This window comes from Tachyglossus aculeatus, chromosome 2, assembly GCF_015852505.1.
Source record: "Tachyglossus aculeatus isolate mTacAcu1 chromosome 2, mTacAcu1.pri, whole genome shotgun sequence".
Lineage (NCBI taxonomy): Eukaryota > Metazoa > Chordata > Mammalia > Monotremata > Tachyglossidae > Tachyglossus > Tachyglossus aculeatus.
Window position 1 is genome coordinate 36,667,350 of NC_052067.1, and position 15,363 is coordinate 36,682,712.

The window sequence follows — 15,363 nt, forward strand, 5'->3', positions numbered from 1 at the left end:
AGATGTAGCTAATCTGGGAGTTGGGGCACATTCCATTAAGGTGAGCGAAATAATAATATAAAGGAAAAGGAAGGGATTTTTTATGGTATTTGTGAAGTGCTTACTATGTGTCAAGCACTGTTCTAAGCCCTGGGGTAGATACAAGTTAATCAGGTTGGAGACAGTCTCTTTCCCCATGAAGGAGAACAGGTGTAGAATCTCCATTTGCAGTTGAGAAAACTGAGACCCATAGAAGTCAAGTGACTTGCCCGAGGTCATACAGCCAGAGCTGGGATTAGAACTCAGGTCCTCTGGCTCCCAATCATGTGCTTTATCTGCTAGGCCACACAGCTTCTCTAATTGCTAATAAGATCAAAGATCATAGAGCCAGTGGCTAAGGGGACACTGTTCTCAGCTAGCATTACGGGTGGACAGGAAGATACGAATATGAAAATAATCTCCCAAAGACAAGGAAAAGAACCAGAAGCAAGTTTCCAGTGGACGAGAAAAAGCAGAAAATGGCTATGCAAAGAGACAAAGGGAAGGTCTGTGTGACCTATACATTTGTCTCCAGTTTCAATTTCTAACAAGAGTGGTGGGTAGGATCCTTAGTGAACCCAGAATAAACCACAACTGATCAAGACAAAATAACAGGAGACTTGCCCCATTGGTTAAAAAAGTCCCCTCGTTTATTCATTTTAAAATTGCATGAAAAAATTTCTTAGTTGCTTCCTTGCTAAAGCCAGACAACAATAGTCTAAATAATAATATAAGCAAGGGTTATTTTAACTCTAGCTCTCTCACCTTCCTTCCCTCCCCCTTCAAATAGTTTACTGTAACATCTTGAAAATCCTAGAGACAGAAGAGCAATCTGACAACTTCCACTGTTTTGCCAATGTAAAATAATTAATATTTTTAAAAGTAGAAAAATGAAAAAATTTCTTAGTTGCTTCCTTGCTAAAGCCAGACAATAGTCTAAATAATAATATAAGCAAGGTTTATTTTAACTCTAGCTCTCTCACCTTCCTTCCCTCCCCCTTCAAATAGTTTACTACAACACCTTGAAAGTCCTAGAGACAGAAGAGCAATCTGACAACTTCCATTGTTTTGCCAATGTAAAATAATTAATATTTTTAAAAGTAGAAAAATGAAAATATTTCTTAGTTGCTTCCTTGCTAAAGCCAGACAACAATAGTCTAAATAATAATATAAGCAAGAGTTATTTTAACTCTAGCTCTCTCTCCTTCCTTCCCTTCCCCTTCAAATAGTTTACTATAACACCTTGAAAGTCCTAGAGACAGAAGAGCAATCTGACAACTTCCATTGTTTTCCCAATATAAAATTAATATTTTTAAAAGTAGAAAAATGAAAAAATGTATTAGTTGCTTCCTTGCTAAAGCCAGACAACAATACTCTAAATAATAATATAAGCAAGGGTTATTTTAACTCTAGCTCTCTCACCTTCTTTCCCTCCCCTTTCAAATAGTTTACTATAACACCTTGAAAGTCCTAGAGACAGAAGAGCAATCTGACAACTTCCATCGTTTTGCCAATGTAAAATAATTAATATTTTTAAAAGTAGAAAAATGGCATTAGGTGGGTAAAACCATCCTTTTGAACATGCAGGCATTGTATTAGTTTGTTTTTATTTTATTTTGTTACTATTCTATTTATTTTATTTTGTTAATATGTTTTGTTTTGTTTTGTAGTCTGTCTCCCCCTTCTCGACTGGGAGCCCGCTGTTGGGTAGGGACCGTCTCTGTATGTTGCCAACTTGTACTTCCCAAGCGCTTAGTACAGTGCTCTACACATAGAAAGCGCTCAATAAATACGATTGAATGAATGAATGAATATTTGGCGGTTTTATCTTTTACATCAAGCTTACTTCTAGATCAGTAACAGCAGCTGAATTGTTGCTTAAGATGTTTAGCGGACAATAAGAACTTGGAGGTGACTTAAAAAATAGCAGTGCCATGTGTCACTGTTACTATGGTCACCGTGGCTGGCTTATTTGGCCTACATCAGCCGGAGGTTGCAAGAGTACATTTTCTCCATATTTTTTATTCTTTTATTTTTTAAAAATAAGTACTCCAACAGCGCCCACTTCAATACCTCCATTCCCCCACACCTCCACAGGCCCAGTCTGAACTCTCAGGACAGTGTGACCGGACAGGAACTGATGCCGGCAGCATTAGTGGATAGAGCACGGGTTCGGGAGTCAGAAAGACCTGGGTTCAAATCCTGGGCCTGCCACATGTCTTCTGGGTGACCTTGGCCAAGTCACTTAACTTCTCTGGGCCTCAGTCACCTCATCTGTAAAATGGGGATTAAGACTGTGAGCCCCACGTGGGACAACCTGATCACCTCGTATCCTCCTCAGCGTTTAGAACAGTGCTTTGCACATAGTAAGAGCTTAACAAACGCCATCATTATTATTATTATTCTCTGGGCCTCAGTTACCTCATCTGTAAAAAAATTAGGATAAGAGTGTGAGCCCCACTTGGCACAGGGACTGTGTCCAACCTGATTAACTTGTATCTCCCCAGCACTCTGAACAGTAATAATAATAATAATGATGGTATTTGTTAAGCGCTTACTATGTGCCAAGCACTGTTCTATTCCATCAATCAATCAATTGTAGTTATTGAGTGCTTACTGTGTGCAGAGCACTGTACTAAGCACTTGGGAAGTACAAGTTGGCAAAATATAGAGATGTTCCCTACCCAACTGCGGGTTCTAAGCTCTGGGGGAGACACAAAGTAATCAGGTTGTCCTGTGGGGGGCTCAGTCTTAATCCCCATTTTACAGATGAGGTAACTGAGGCACAGAGAAGTGAAGCAACATGCCCAAAGTCACCCAGCAGACTAGTGGCAGAGTCAGGAGCAGAACCCACAACCTCTGACTTCCAAGCCCAGGCTCTTTCCACTAACCCACGCGGCTCCTCCAACTGTGCCAACAGTACTTGGCACATAATAAGTGCTTAATAATTATAATTATTATTATCTAGGGTCTGCCATGTGTCTGCTGTGTGGCCTTGGGAAAGTCACTTCACTTCTCTGTGCTGCAGTTACCTCATCTGTAAAATAGGGACCAAGACTGTCAGCCCCACGTGGGACAATCCGATTACCTTGTATCCCCCCGGTGCTTGGAACAGTTCTGAAACAGAACTGTATCTGAAACAGAACCGAAGTAGGGGCAAAAATAGGAATTAAACACCGCCTTGGGACTCAGATTTTTCCTTTAAAAAATGGGTGAGCGAAGATGGGCAAATTTGGAAACAAGGACTTCATTGCCAGGTGTTCTCAGAATCAAATTAATAATAATTATTATTATTATCGTAGAGAAGCAGCGTGGCTCAGTGGAAAGAGCCCGGGCTTGGGAGTCAGAGGTCATGGGTTCTAATCCCGGCTCTGCCGCTTTTCAGCTGTGTGACTTTGGGCAAGTCACTTCACTTTTCTGTGCCTCAGTGACCTCATCTATAAAATGGGGATGAAGACTGTGAGCCCCACGTGGGACAACCTGATCACCTTGTATCCCCCCCAGTGCTTAGCACAGTGCTTGGCACATAGTAATAATAATAATAATAATTTTGGTATTTGTTAAGTGCTTACTATGTGCCAAGCACTGTTCTAAGTGCTGGGGGAGATACAAGGTAATCAGGTTGTCCCACGGCGGGGGCTCACAGTCTTAATCCCCATTTTACAGATGAGGTAACTGAGGCCCAGAGAATAATAATAATGATGATGGCATTTGTTCATTCATTCATTCATTCATTCAATTGCATTTATTGAGCGCTTACTGTGTGCAGAGCACTGTACTAAGCGCTTGGGAAATACACATAGAGACGGTCCCTACCCAACAATGGGCTCACAGTTTAGAAGGGGGAGACAGACAACAAAACAAGACATGTAGACAGGTATCAAAATCGACAGAACAAATTTTTTAATTACAGAGAGGGGAAAGCAAAGGAGTTTGCTGTACATATGTGCTGAACGGGAAGTAATGGGGTTATTTACCGAAGTGGTTTTTTTTGATGGCATTTATTAAGCACTTACGATGTGCAAAGCACTGTTCTAAGCGCTGGGGAGGATACAAGGTGATCAGGTTGTCCCACGGGGGGCTCATAGTCTTCATCCCCATTTTGTAGATGAGGGAACTGAGGCCCAGAGAAGTGAAGTGGCTTGCCCAAAGTCACACAGCTGACACTTGGCAGGGCCAGGATTTGAACCCATGACCTCTGACTCCCAAGCCCGTGTTCTTTCCATTGAGCCATGCTGCTTCTCTTAGCCACACTGCAAAATGCACTTGACTAAGTGCTTGGGAAGTACAAATCCCCATTTCATAGATGAGGGAACTGAGGCCCAGAGAAGTGAAGTGACTTTTTTTTATGGTATTTGTTAAACGCTTACTATGCGCAAAGCACTGTCTTAAGCACTGAGGGGGAAACAAGGTGATCAGGTTATCCCACAGGGGGCTCACATCCTTAATCCCCATTTTACAGATGAGGAAACTGAGGCTCAGAGAAGTGAAGTGACTTGCCCAAAGTCACACAGCTGACAACTGGCAGAGCTGGGATTTGAACCCATGACCTCTGACTCCAAAGCCCGGGCTCTTTCCATTGAGCCATGCTGCTTCCCTTAACCACGCTGCAAAATGAAACTTGACTAAGTGCTTGGGAAGTACAAATCCCCATTTTATAGATGAGGGAACTGAGGCCCAGAGGAGTGAAGTGACTTGCCCAAAGTCACCCAGCTGACAAGTGGCAGAGTGGGAATTTGAACCCTATTATTACTCTATTTATTTATTTATTTATTTTACTTGTACATATCTATTCTATTTATTTTGTCAATGTTTTGTTTTGTTCTCTGTCTCCCCCTTCTAGACTGTGAGCCCGCTGTTGAGTAGGGACCGTCTCTATATGCTGCCAACTTGGACTTCCCAAGTGCTTAGTACAGTGCTCTGAACACAGTAAGCGCTCAATAAATACGACTGATTGATTGATTGATTGATTGAACCCATGACCTCTGACTCCAAAGCCCGGGCTCTGTCCACTGAGCCACGCTGCTTCTCTACAATAATAATATTATTAATTTGATTCTGAGAACACCTGGCAATGAAGTCCTTGTTTCCAAATTTGCCCGTCTTCGCTCACCCATTTTTAAAAGGAAACATCTGAGTCCCAAGATGGTGTTTAATTCCTATCTTTGCCCCTACTTCGGTTCTGTTTCAGATACAGTTCTGTTTCAGAACTGCTCCAAGCACTGGGGGGATACAAGCCACGCTGCTTCTCTAACAAATGCCATTATAATGATGATGATGATCATCATCATCATCCCCTTTTAGACCGTGAGCCCCCCTTTGAGACTGTGAGACCACTGTTGGGTCGGGAAGATTACAAGGTGATCAGGTTGTCCCACGGGGGGCTCACACTCTTCATCCCCATTTTACAGATGAGGGAACTGAGGCCCAGAGAAGTTAAATGACTTGCCCAAGGTCACCCAGAAGACAGGTGGCGGAGCCGAGATTCGAACCCATGACCTCTGACTCCAAAGCCCGAGCTCCCTTCCAGACTGTGAGCCCACTGTTGGGTAGGGACTGTCTCTCTATGTTGCCAACTTGTACTTCCCAAGCGCTTAGTACAGTGCTCTGCACACAGTAAGCGCTCAATAAATACGATTGATTGATTGATGGATTCTCTGGGCCTCAGTTACCTCAGGTCCAAAAGAGGGATTAGGAGTGTAAACCTCATAATAATAATATTAATAATGGCATTTATTAAGAGCTTACTATGTGCAAAGCACTGTTCTAAGCGCTGGGGAGGTTACAAGGTGAAGCAGCGTGGCTCAGTGGAAAAAGCCGGGCTTTGGAGTCAGAGGTCAGGGGTTCAAATCCCGGCTCCGCCAACTGTCAGCTGTGTGACTTTGGGCGAGTCACTTCGCTTCTCTGGGCCTCAGTTACCTCATCTGTAAAATGGGGATTAAGACTGTGAGCCCCCTGTGGGACAACCTGATTACCTTGTATCCCCCCAGCGCTTAGAACAGTGCTTGGCACATAGTGAGCGCTTAATAAATACCATCATCATCATCATCCCTCGTGGGGCTCACAGTCTTCATCCCCATTTTACAGATGAGGGAACTGAGGCCCGGAGAGGTGAGGTGACTTGCCCATTGTGGGGGGGGGGGGGGGGACAGGGACCTGATTAGATTGTATCTACCCCATTGTTTAGAGGGGTGCTTAGCACATCGTAAGGGCTCGACGAGTGCGATAATAATAATAATTATTATTATTGCTTTTATTTTTAGAAACCAGAGAGGGTTAAGGAGGCGGGCGCGTAATGGCGGCTGCAGCGCGAAGCATCACGGGAGTTGTAGTCTCCTTGTCGTCCTCCCTGTCATGGCTGAAGGCGCCCACCACAAAGTTACTGATTCTGCCCCATTATGGACCCCAGGGCTCGTAAGTTGCGCGGCTCGGGAATGACGAGGGGCTGAGAAAAGAGAAGAGAGGAGGAGAGGCAGTCGCAGCCATGGCGTCCCCTCCTCTTCCTCCTCTCGCCTCAGCCCCCTCCCCTGTCACTTGTTGCTGCCTCTGCGGCCTAGTTCCTAAGGCTCAGTGGAAATAATAATAATGATAGCATTTATCATTATTATTAATAATAATAATGACATTTATTAAGCGCTTACTATGTGCACTTACTATGTACTATGTTACTTTTAGACTGTGAGCCCACTGTTGGGTAGGGACCGTCTCTATATGTTGCCAACTTGGACTTCCTAAGCGCTTAGTACAGTGCACTGAACACAGTAAGCGCTCAATAAATACGATTGATTGCTTGCAAAGCACTGTTCTAAGCGCTGGGGAAGATTACAAGGTGATCAGGTTGTCCCACGGCGGGGCTCACAGTCTTCATCCCCATTTTACAGATGAGGGAACTGAGGCCCAGAGAAGTTAAATGACTTGCCCAAGGTCACCCAGCAGACATGTGGTGGAGCCGGGATTCGAACCCATGACCTCTGACTCCAAAGCCCAAACTCTCTTCTAGACTGTGAGCCCACTGTTGGGTAGGGACCGTCTCTTTATGTTGCCAACTTGTACTTCCCAAGTGCTTAGTACAGTGCTCTGCACACAGTAAGCGCTCAATCAATACGATTGATTGATTGATTTCCACTGAGCCAAGCTGCTTCTCCTAATAATGATGGCATTTATTAAGCACTTACTACGTGCAAAGCACTGTTCTAAGCGCTGGAGAGGTTACCAGGTGATCAGGTTGTCCCATGGGGGGCTCACAGTCTTAATCCCCATTTTACAGCTGAGGTCACTGAGGCCCAGAGAAGTGAAGTGACTGGCCCAAAGTCACACAGCTAAGTGGCAGAGCCGGATTTGAACCCATGACCTCTGATTCCAAAGCCCGGGCTCTTTCCACTGAGCCACACTGCTTCTCTAACACCACTGTACTAAGGACACAGAACAGAGTGTTTACGACGTGCAAAGCACTGTTCTAAGCAAGGTGATCAGGTTGTCCCATGGGGGGCTCACAGTCTTCATCCCCATTTCACAGGTGAGGTCACTGAGGCCCAGAGAAGTGAAGTGACTTGCCCAAAGTCACACAGCTAAGTGGTGGAAGAGCCCGGGCTTGGGAGTCAGAGGTCCTGGGTTCTAATCCCAGCTCCGCCCCTTGTCTGCTGTGTGACTTTGGGCAAGTCGCTTAATAGTAATAATAATAATGGCACTTATTAAGCGCTTACTATGTGCACAGCACTGTTCTAAGCGCTGGGAAGGTTACAAGGTGATCAGGTTGTCCCACGGGGGGGCTCACAGTCTTCATTCCCATTTTACGGAGGAGGTCACTGAGGCCCAGAGACGTTGTGACTTGCCCAAAGTCACACAGCTAAGTAGTGGAAGAGCCTGGGCTTGGGAGTCAGAGGTCCTGGGTTCTAATCCCAGCTACGCCCCTTGTCTGCTGTGTGACTTTGGGCAAGTCACTTAATGGTAATAATAACAATGGCACTTATTAAGCGCTTACTAGGTGCAAAGCACTGTTCTAAGCACTAGGGAGGTTACAAGGTGATCAGGTTGTGCCATGGGGGGCTCACAGTCTTAATTCCCATTTTACAGATGAGGTCACTGAGGCCCAGAGAAGTGAAGTGACTTGCCCAAAGTCACACAGCTGACAGCTGGCAGAGCCGGGGACTTGAACCCATGACCTCAGACTCCAAAGCCCGTGCTCTTTCCACTGAGCCATGCTGCTTCTCTAATAATAATACTCTTCTAATAAGACCTAATAACAATGACTTGTCCCCCTTCCAATGTATTTTTTGGAATATTAAATACTGACTCATATTAAGGAAGGAAGTCAGTCAGCCATTGGTACTGAGCGCTTACCGTGTGCAGAGCACTGTACTAAGCAAAATGATGGCATTTGTTAAGCGCTTACTATGTGCAAAGCACTGTTCTAATCGCTGGGGAGGATGCAAGGTGATCAGGTTATTCCACGTGAGGCTCACAGTCTTCATCCCCATTTTGCAGATGAGGGAACTGAGGCCCAGAGAAGTGACTTGCCCAGAGTCACACAGCTGACAAGTGGCAGGGCCGGAATTTGAACCCACGACTTCTGACTCCCAAGCCCGGGCTCTTTCCATTGAGCCACGTTGCTTCTCAACTTCTCTGTGCCTCAGTTCCCTCATCTGTAAAATGGGGATTAAGACTGTGAGCCCCCTGTGGGACAACTTGATCACCTTGTATCCCCCCAGCACTTAGAACAGTGCTTCGCACATAGTAAGCGCTTAACAAATATCATCATCATCATCATCCTTCTGCGCAGGCCACCTTGGCCAGGTGTCGGTCGTTGTGGTGCGGCCCATGTTTTGTTCCCTTCCTCGCACCTAGTTCCGGGAGCCATAAATCCCCCAGCCAGATATGTCTGCAGAGGCTGGGCCTTTTTTTGTTGTCGTTATGGGGCTTGTTAACCCCCGACTGTGCGCCAGACCCTGTAATAATAATAATAATAATAATGATAATAATAATAATAATAATGATAATAATAATAATAATAATATTTGTTAAGCACTTACTATGTGCTAAGCACCGGAAAAAGAAGCAGCGTGGCTCAGTGGAAAGCGCCCGGGCTTGGGAGTCAGAGGTCATAGGTTCCAATCCCGGCCCTGCCACTTGTCCGCTGGGTGACTTTGGGCAAGCCACTTCACTTCTCTGAGCCTCAGTTCCCTCATCTGTAAAATGGGGATGAAGACTGTGAGCCCCCCGTGGGACAACCTGATCACCTTGTATCCCCCCCAGCGCTTAGAACAGTGCTTGACACATAGTAAGCACTTAGCAAATGCCGTCATTATTATCATTATTATACAAGGTAATCAGGGTGCCCCACTTGGGGCTCGTAGTCTTCTTCCACATTCATTCATTCGATCGTATTTATTGAGCACTTACTGTGTGCAGAGCACTATACTAAGCGCTTGGGAAGTACAAGTTGGCAACACATAGAGACGGTCCCTACCCAACAGTGGGCTCACATTTACAGATGAGGGAACCGAGGCACAGAGAAGTGAAGTTTTTGTATAATAATAATAATCTTGGTATTTGTGCCACACACTGTTCTAAGAACTGGGATAATAATAATAATGGCATTTGTTAAGCGCTTTCTATGTGCAAAGCACTGTTCTAAGCGCTGGGGGGATACAAGGTGATCAAGATGTCCGACGGGGGGCTACCTGTCATAATCCCCATTTTACAGATGAGGTCACTGAGGCTCAGAAAAGTGAAGTGACTTGCCCAAGGTCACACAGCAGACGTGGTGGAGTCGGGATTTGAACCCATGAGCTCTGACTCCAAAGCCCAGGCTCTTTCCACTACGAGGTAATCAGGTTGTCCCACGTGGGGCTCACAGTCTTCATCCCCATTTGACAGACGAGGGAACTGAGGCACAGATAAATTAAGGGACTTGCCCAAGACCACACAGCTGATGAGTGGCAGAGCCAGGATTAGAACCCACGACCTCAGACTCCCAAGTCCGGGCTCTTTCCACTAAGACACACTGCTTTTCTTGCTTTGTGTGTGTGCGCGAGAGCCATATTTGGTGCCGGGCCTCTCCGCGGCCAGGGTGGTGAGGTAATTGAGATCTTCTGGAGACATCGTTATTTATCTATTTAAGTCGACCCAATACTAAACAAATAATGAAAACGAGTTTCAATTTAAATTGCATTAAATGCCGAGTGTGAACTACAGTTTTTGAAAAAAATTAGCTACAACCTGAAGCCCCGAACGCTCTATCCAAAAGCTCTTTAAATAATAATAATGATATTTTTTAAGCGCTTACTTTGTGCCAGACACTGTACTATGCGTTGGGGGTGGATATGACAAAGTTTAATAGATGAACTAAAAATAGTTATTGAACTATCCTCAATTTTAGTTGTATCTTCTAACTTGGATAGGCTATTTGCACCTGTTCAGTACACCCGGAGGGATAATAATAATAATAATAATAATAATAATGGCATTTATTAAGCACTTACTATGTGCAAAGCACTGTTTAAGCGCCGGCGAGGTTACAAAGTGATCAGGTTGTCCCAGGGGGGGCTCACAGTCTTAATCCCCATTTTACAGATGAGGTAACTGAGGCCCAGAGAAGTTAAGTGACTTGCCCAAAGTCACACAGCTGACAGTTGGCAGAGCTGGGATCTTAGCCTCTGATCCCAGAGTTTAAATTATGAGTCGTCTTCTCCTAACTAGAACATTTCCTGCAGCCCCCGTTTCTCCAAAATTCTGACTGTTTAGATAGTGGTCAGTTTTTAGCTTAGTTCTGCCACAGCTTCCTATTCCAGTAAAATAGATATTCAGGGTATGTCAAATGTGCCTCTATATCTGAAGCAGAAGTGAAGTAGGGGCAAAAATACGAATTAAACACTATCTTGGGACTCATATTTTTCCTTTTGAAAGTGGGTGAGTGAAGATGGACAAATTTGGAAACAAGGACTTCGTTGCCACATGTTCTCAGAATCTGAGTTTCTTCATCTGATTCTTTTTACTCCCTGGAAACTGTATTCCCACAGAGAGCTACAGTTTTGAATCTATAATTAATAATAATAATAGTATTTGTTAAGCGCTGACTATTTCGCCGAGCACTGTTCTAAGCGCTGGGGTAGATACAAGGTCATTTTTTTGAGATGTCCTGCTGCCTAGAATTTGGGGAAATAAGACCACTCTCGTAAATCATTCCAAATAGTTATGCCACTAAAATAGGACACCATCTAGACTAGATTTTTGATTTCAATCAGTGGCATTTGAGCGCCGACTGTTACAGAGCCCTATACTAAGTTTTTAGGACAGTACAATACAATAGAATTGGGAGACGTGATCTCTGTCCCGAAGGAGCTTTCTATCTAGTGGGGGAGACAGACAATAAAATAAATTACAGAGCGGGGAAGCAGCAGAAATGGTAGATTGTAAGATTGTTAAGTGCTGTGGGGCAGGGATTGGGAGTATCAGAGTGTTTAGCATCCTAATTGTGTAGTTTGGGGAAGTGCTTCTCCCCTTCATCCCCCTCTCCATCCCCCCCGTCTTACCTCCTTCCTTTCCCCACAGCACCTGTATATATGTATATATGTATATACATATACATTTTAGACTGTGAGCCCACTGTTGGGTAGGGACTGTCTCTATATGTTGCCAATTTGTACTTCCCAAGCGCTTAGTACAGTGCTCTGCACATAGTAAGTGCTCAATAAATACGATTGATGTTGATGATGATGATATGTTTGTACATATTTATTACTCTATTTATTTATTTATTTTACTTGTACATATCTATTCTATTTATTTTATTTTGTTAATATGTTTGGTTTTATTCTCTGTCTCCCCCTTCTAGACTGTGAGCCCACTGTTGGATAGGGACTGTCTCTATATGTTGCCAATTTGTACTTCCCAAGCGCTTAGTACAGTGCTCTGCACATAGCGCTCAATAAATACGATTGATGTTGATGATGATGATATGTTTGTACATATTTATTACTCTATTTATTTTACTTGTACATATCTATTCTATTTATTTTATTTTGTTAATATGTTTGGTTTTGTTCTCTGTCACGTCCTTCTAGACTGTGAGCCCACTGTTGGGTAGGGACTGTCTCTATATGTTGCCAATTTGTACTTCCCAAGCGCTTAGTACAGTGCTCTGCACATAGTAAGCGCTCAATAAATACGATTGATGTTGTTGATGATGATATGTTTGTACATATTTATTACTCTATTTATTTATTTATTTTACTTGTACATATCTATTCTATTTTATTTTGTTAATATGTTTGGTTTTGTTCTCTGTCACGCCCTTCTAGATGTGAGCCCACTGTTGGGTAGGGACTGTCTCTATATGTTGCCAACTTGTACTTCCCAAGCGCTTAGTACAGTGCTCTGCACACAGTAAGCGCTCAATAAATACGATTGATTGATTCTTGGCGGAGATGTGATTTTTAGAAAGACTTTCTTTTGTTTTTTTTCCCCGAATTTGGGTTTATTTTGTTCTTAAAATGCAAAGAGCATGGTAAAATGTTTGCTCTACAGTACATAATGAATTCACACATTTCTAATGAGGAAATCACCTTAACTGATCAGTCCGTCATTATTTACTAGTATTTATTGAGTGCCTAGTCTGCTCAGGAATACCGTAATCATAATAGTAATGATGCTACCTGCCAAGCACTTACTATGTTCCGGGCACTGTAGTAAGTGCCAGGGAGGATACAAGCAAAGCGAGTTGGACGCAGTCCCTGTACCAGCGCTTAGAACAGTGCTTTGCACACAGTAAGCGCTTAATAAATGCCATTATTATTATTACCATGTTGGGCTCACGGTCTCAGTCCTCATTTTACAGATGAGGCTCAGAGAAGTGACTCACCCAAGGTCACACAGCAGACAAGTGGCGGAGCCTGGGATTAGAACCCATGATCTTCTGATTCCAGGCCCGTGCTGTATCCTCTATGCTATTCCGCTTCTAAGTGCTTAGGATAATACAGTGGAGCAGTAGAGTTGGTAGACATGAGCCCTGCCCACAGGAATCTTCCAATCTAGTCGGTGAGACAGACAGAAAAATACGGGGGTTGAAAGAGGACGATGCCAAGGTTTCTGGTTTAAGAGATGGGGAGGATACTGGGGTTGTCAGCTGGAATGAGAAGGTTGGTGGAGGAGAAGATTTGGGAGGGAAGGTGAGGAGCTCAGTTTTCAGCATTTTTAACTTGAAATGCCAGCGGGACTTCCTTTTAGACTGTGAGCCCATTGTTGGGTAGGGACTGTCTCTCTATGTTGCCGACTTGTCCTTCCCAAGTGCTTAGTACGGTGCTCTGCACACAGTAAGCGCTCAATAAATACGATTGATTGATTGATTGATCCTTGGAGAGATGTCCTAAAGGCAGGAGGACATGCAGATTGCGGAGGAGATGACAAGCCAGGGCTAGAAAGGTGGATTTGGGCATCATCCATCAAATTTGACTCCTAATTTGGTGCTTTTAACCGTGTATTTAAAATGTTATTCACGGGATAGCTTAGAGTGATGGGTAGAAGCGATCTTCGTAGTCTATATTAATCACATTCATGTACTCAGATCTGTGCTTTCTACGCGTTCGGCATCCCCCTCCCCCCCCTCAGCCCCACAGAGCTTTCTGTACAGATCTGTAAATTATTTATATTAACACCCGTCTCTCTGTCTAGACTGTAAGCTCTCCATGGGCAGGGAACGTGCCTACCAACTCTTGTATGATACTCTCCCAAGCGCTTAGGACAATGCGCTGCGCAGAGAAAGCACTCAATAAATACCTTTGATCGATTGATTCCTGTCTTTGCTTCAAAGTAGAACCAATTCATACTTCAGACATGAGTCCGCCTCATATATACATCTTTTCTAGACGGCCCATTTAGCGTTAATGTGGTGAGGTTCTAGGTAAAGTGGTGTGTGGTAAGGGGTATTTAGAGCCCAGCCTCCAGATGGTTTGTCACCAATTAAATAATTCAGCAGCCCCTGTGCCCCATCCTGTCGTCTTAACTCAGTCATTTCCTCCTTCTGCCAGTCTTTTAACAACTCTTTTGAGGTTAGGCTCACCAGACACCTTAATTAGCTTGGCACGCTCTTCTGTTGCGTACTTCGCCCAGGTTGTTTCCTGTATTCTTGTTTGTGACAGTGAGGAGAACCCTTGCAGAAGCAGTTCTGAGCGTTGTGTCTCTGGCTAAAGTGGGGCTAAGATGCTGTTCCAGAACATTTGTGACTTTAAAAGCGTGGCTCAGTGGAAAGAGCCCGGGCTTGGAAGTCAGAGGTCATGGGTTCAAATCCCGGCTCCAACAGTTGTCAGCTGGGTGACTTTGGGCAAGTCACTTGGCTTCTCTGGGCCTCAGTTCCCTCATCTGTAAAATGGGGATTAAGACTGCGAGCGCCCCGTGGGACAACCTGATCACCTTGTAACCTCCCCAGCGCTGAGAACAGTGATTTGCACATAGTAAGCGCTTAATAAATGTCATCATTATTATTATTATTATTTTTAATCATCTGTAAAATGGGAATTAAGCCTGTGAGCCCTATGTGGGATGGGGACTGGAAAGAAGAGAGGACAGGCCTTGGAGTCAGAAGGACCTGGGTTCTAATCCTGGTTCTGCCAATTACGCGCTTTGTGACTTTGGGCAAGTCACTCAAGCTCTCTGTGCCTGAGTTTCCTCAACTGTAAAATGGGGGTACCTGTTCTCCCCCCTACTTAGGCTGTGAGCACCATGCGGGATAGGGACTGTGTCCTAACTAAACAACTCTTCCCTTCCCCAGTGTTTAGAATAATGTTTGATATATAGTAAATTCACTCAATCCTTTCAGTCAACCGTATTTATTGAACACTTATGGTGTGCAGAGCACTGTACTAAGCGCTAGGGACTGTGTCCTAACTAAACAACTCGTACCTTCCCCAGTGTTTAGAATAATGTTTGACATATAGTAAATTCATTCAATCCTTTCAGTCAGTCATATTTATTGAACACTTATGGTGTGCAGAGCACTGTACCAAATCAATCAATCGTATTTACTGAGCGCTTACTGTGTGCAGAGCACTGTACTAAGCGCTAGGGACTGTGTCCTAACTAAACAACTCGTACCTTCCCCAGTGTTTAGAGTAATGTTTGACATATAGTAAATTCATTCAATCCTTTGTCAGTCGTATTTATTGAACACTTATGGTGTGCAGAGCACTGTACCAAATCAATCAATCAATCGTATTTATTGAGTGCTTACTGTGTGCAGAGCACTGTACTAAGTGCTTGGGAAGTACAAGTTGGCAGCATATAGAGACGGTCCCTACCCAACAGTGGGCTCACAGTCTAGAAGGGGGAGACAGAGAACAAAACAAAACATAT

The 15,363-nt window shown here is 44.1% G+C and overlaps 1 protein-coding gene across 3 annotated transcripts in view; it reads left to right on the forward strand.

The window, feature by feature from the left end:
• The first annotated feature begins 6,370 nt into the window (after positions 1–6,370).
• FYCO1 (FYVE and coiled-coil domain autophagy adaptor 1) overlaps positions 6,371–15,363 on the forward strand; it is a 120,580-nt gene continuing 111,587 nt past the window's right edge. For all 3 annotated transcript variants that reach the window (XM_038759973.1, XM_038759985.1, XM_038759991.1), the window contains exon 1: positions 6,371–6,432. The gene's annotated coding sequence lies outside the window, so the exon portion shown is untranslated. The remainder of the gene's footprint in view (positions 6,433–15,363) is intronic.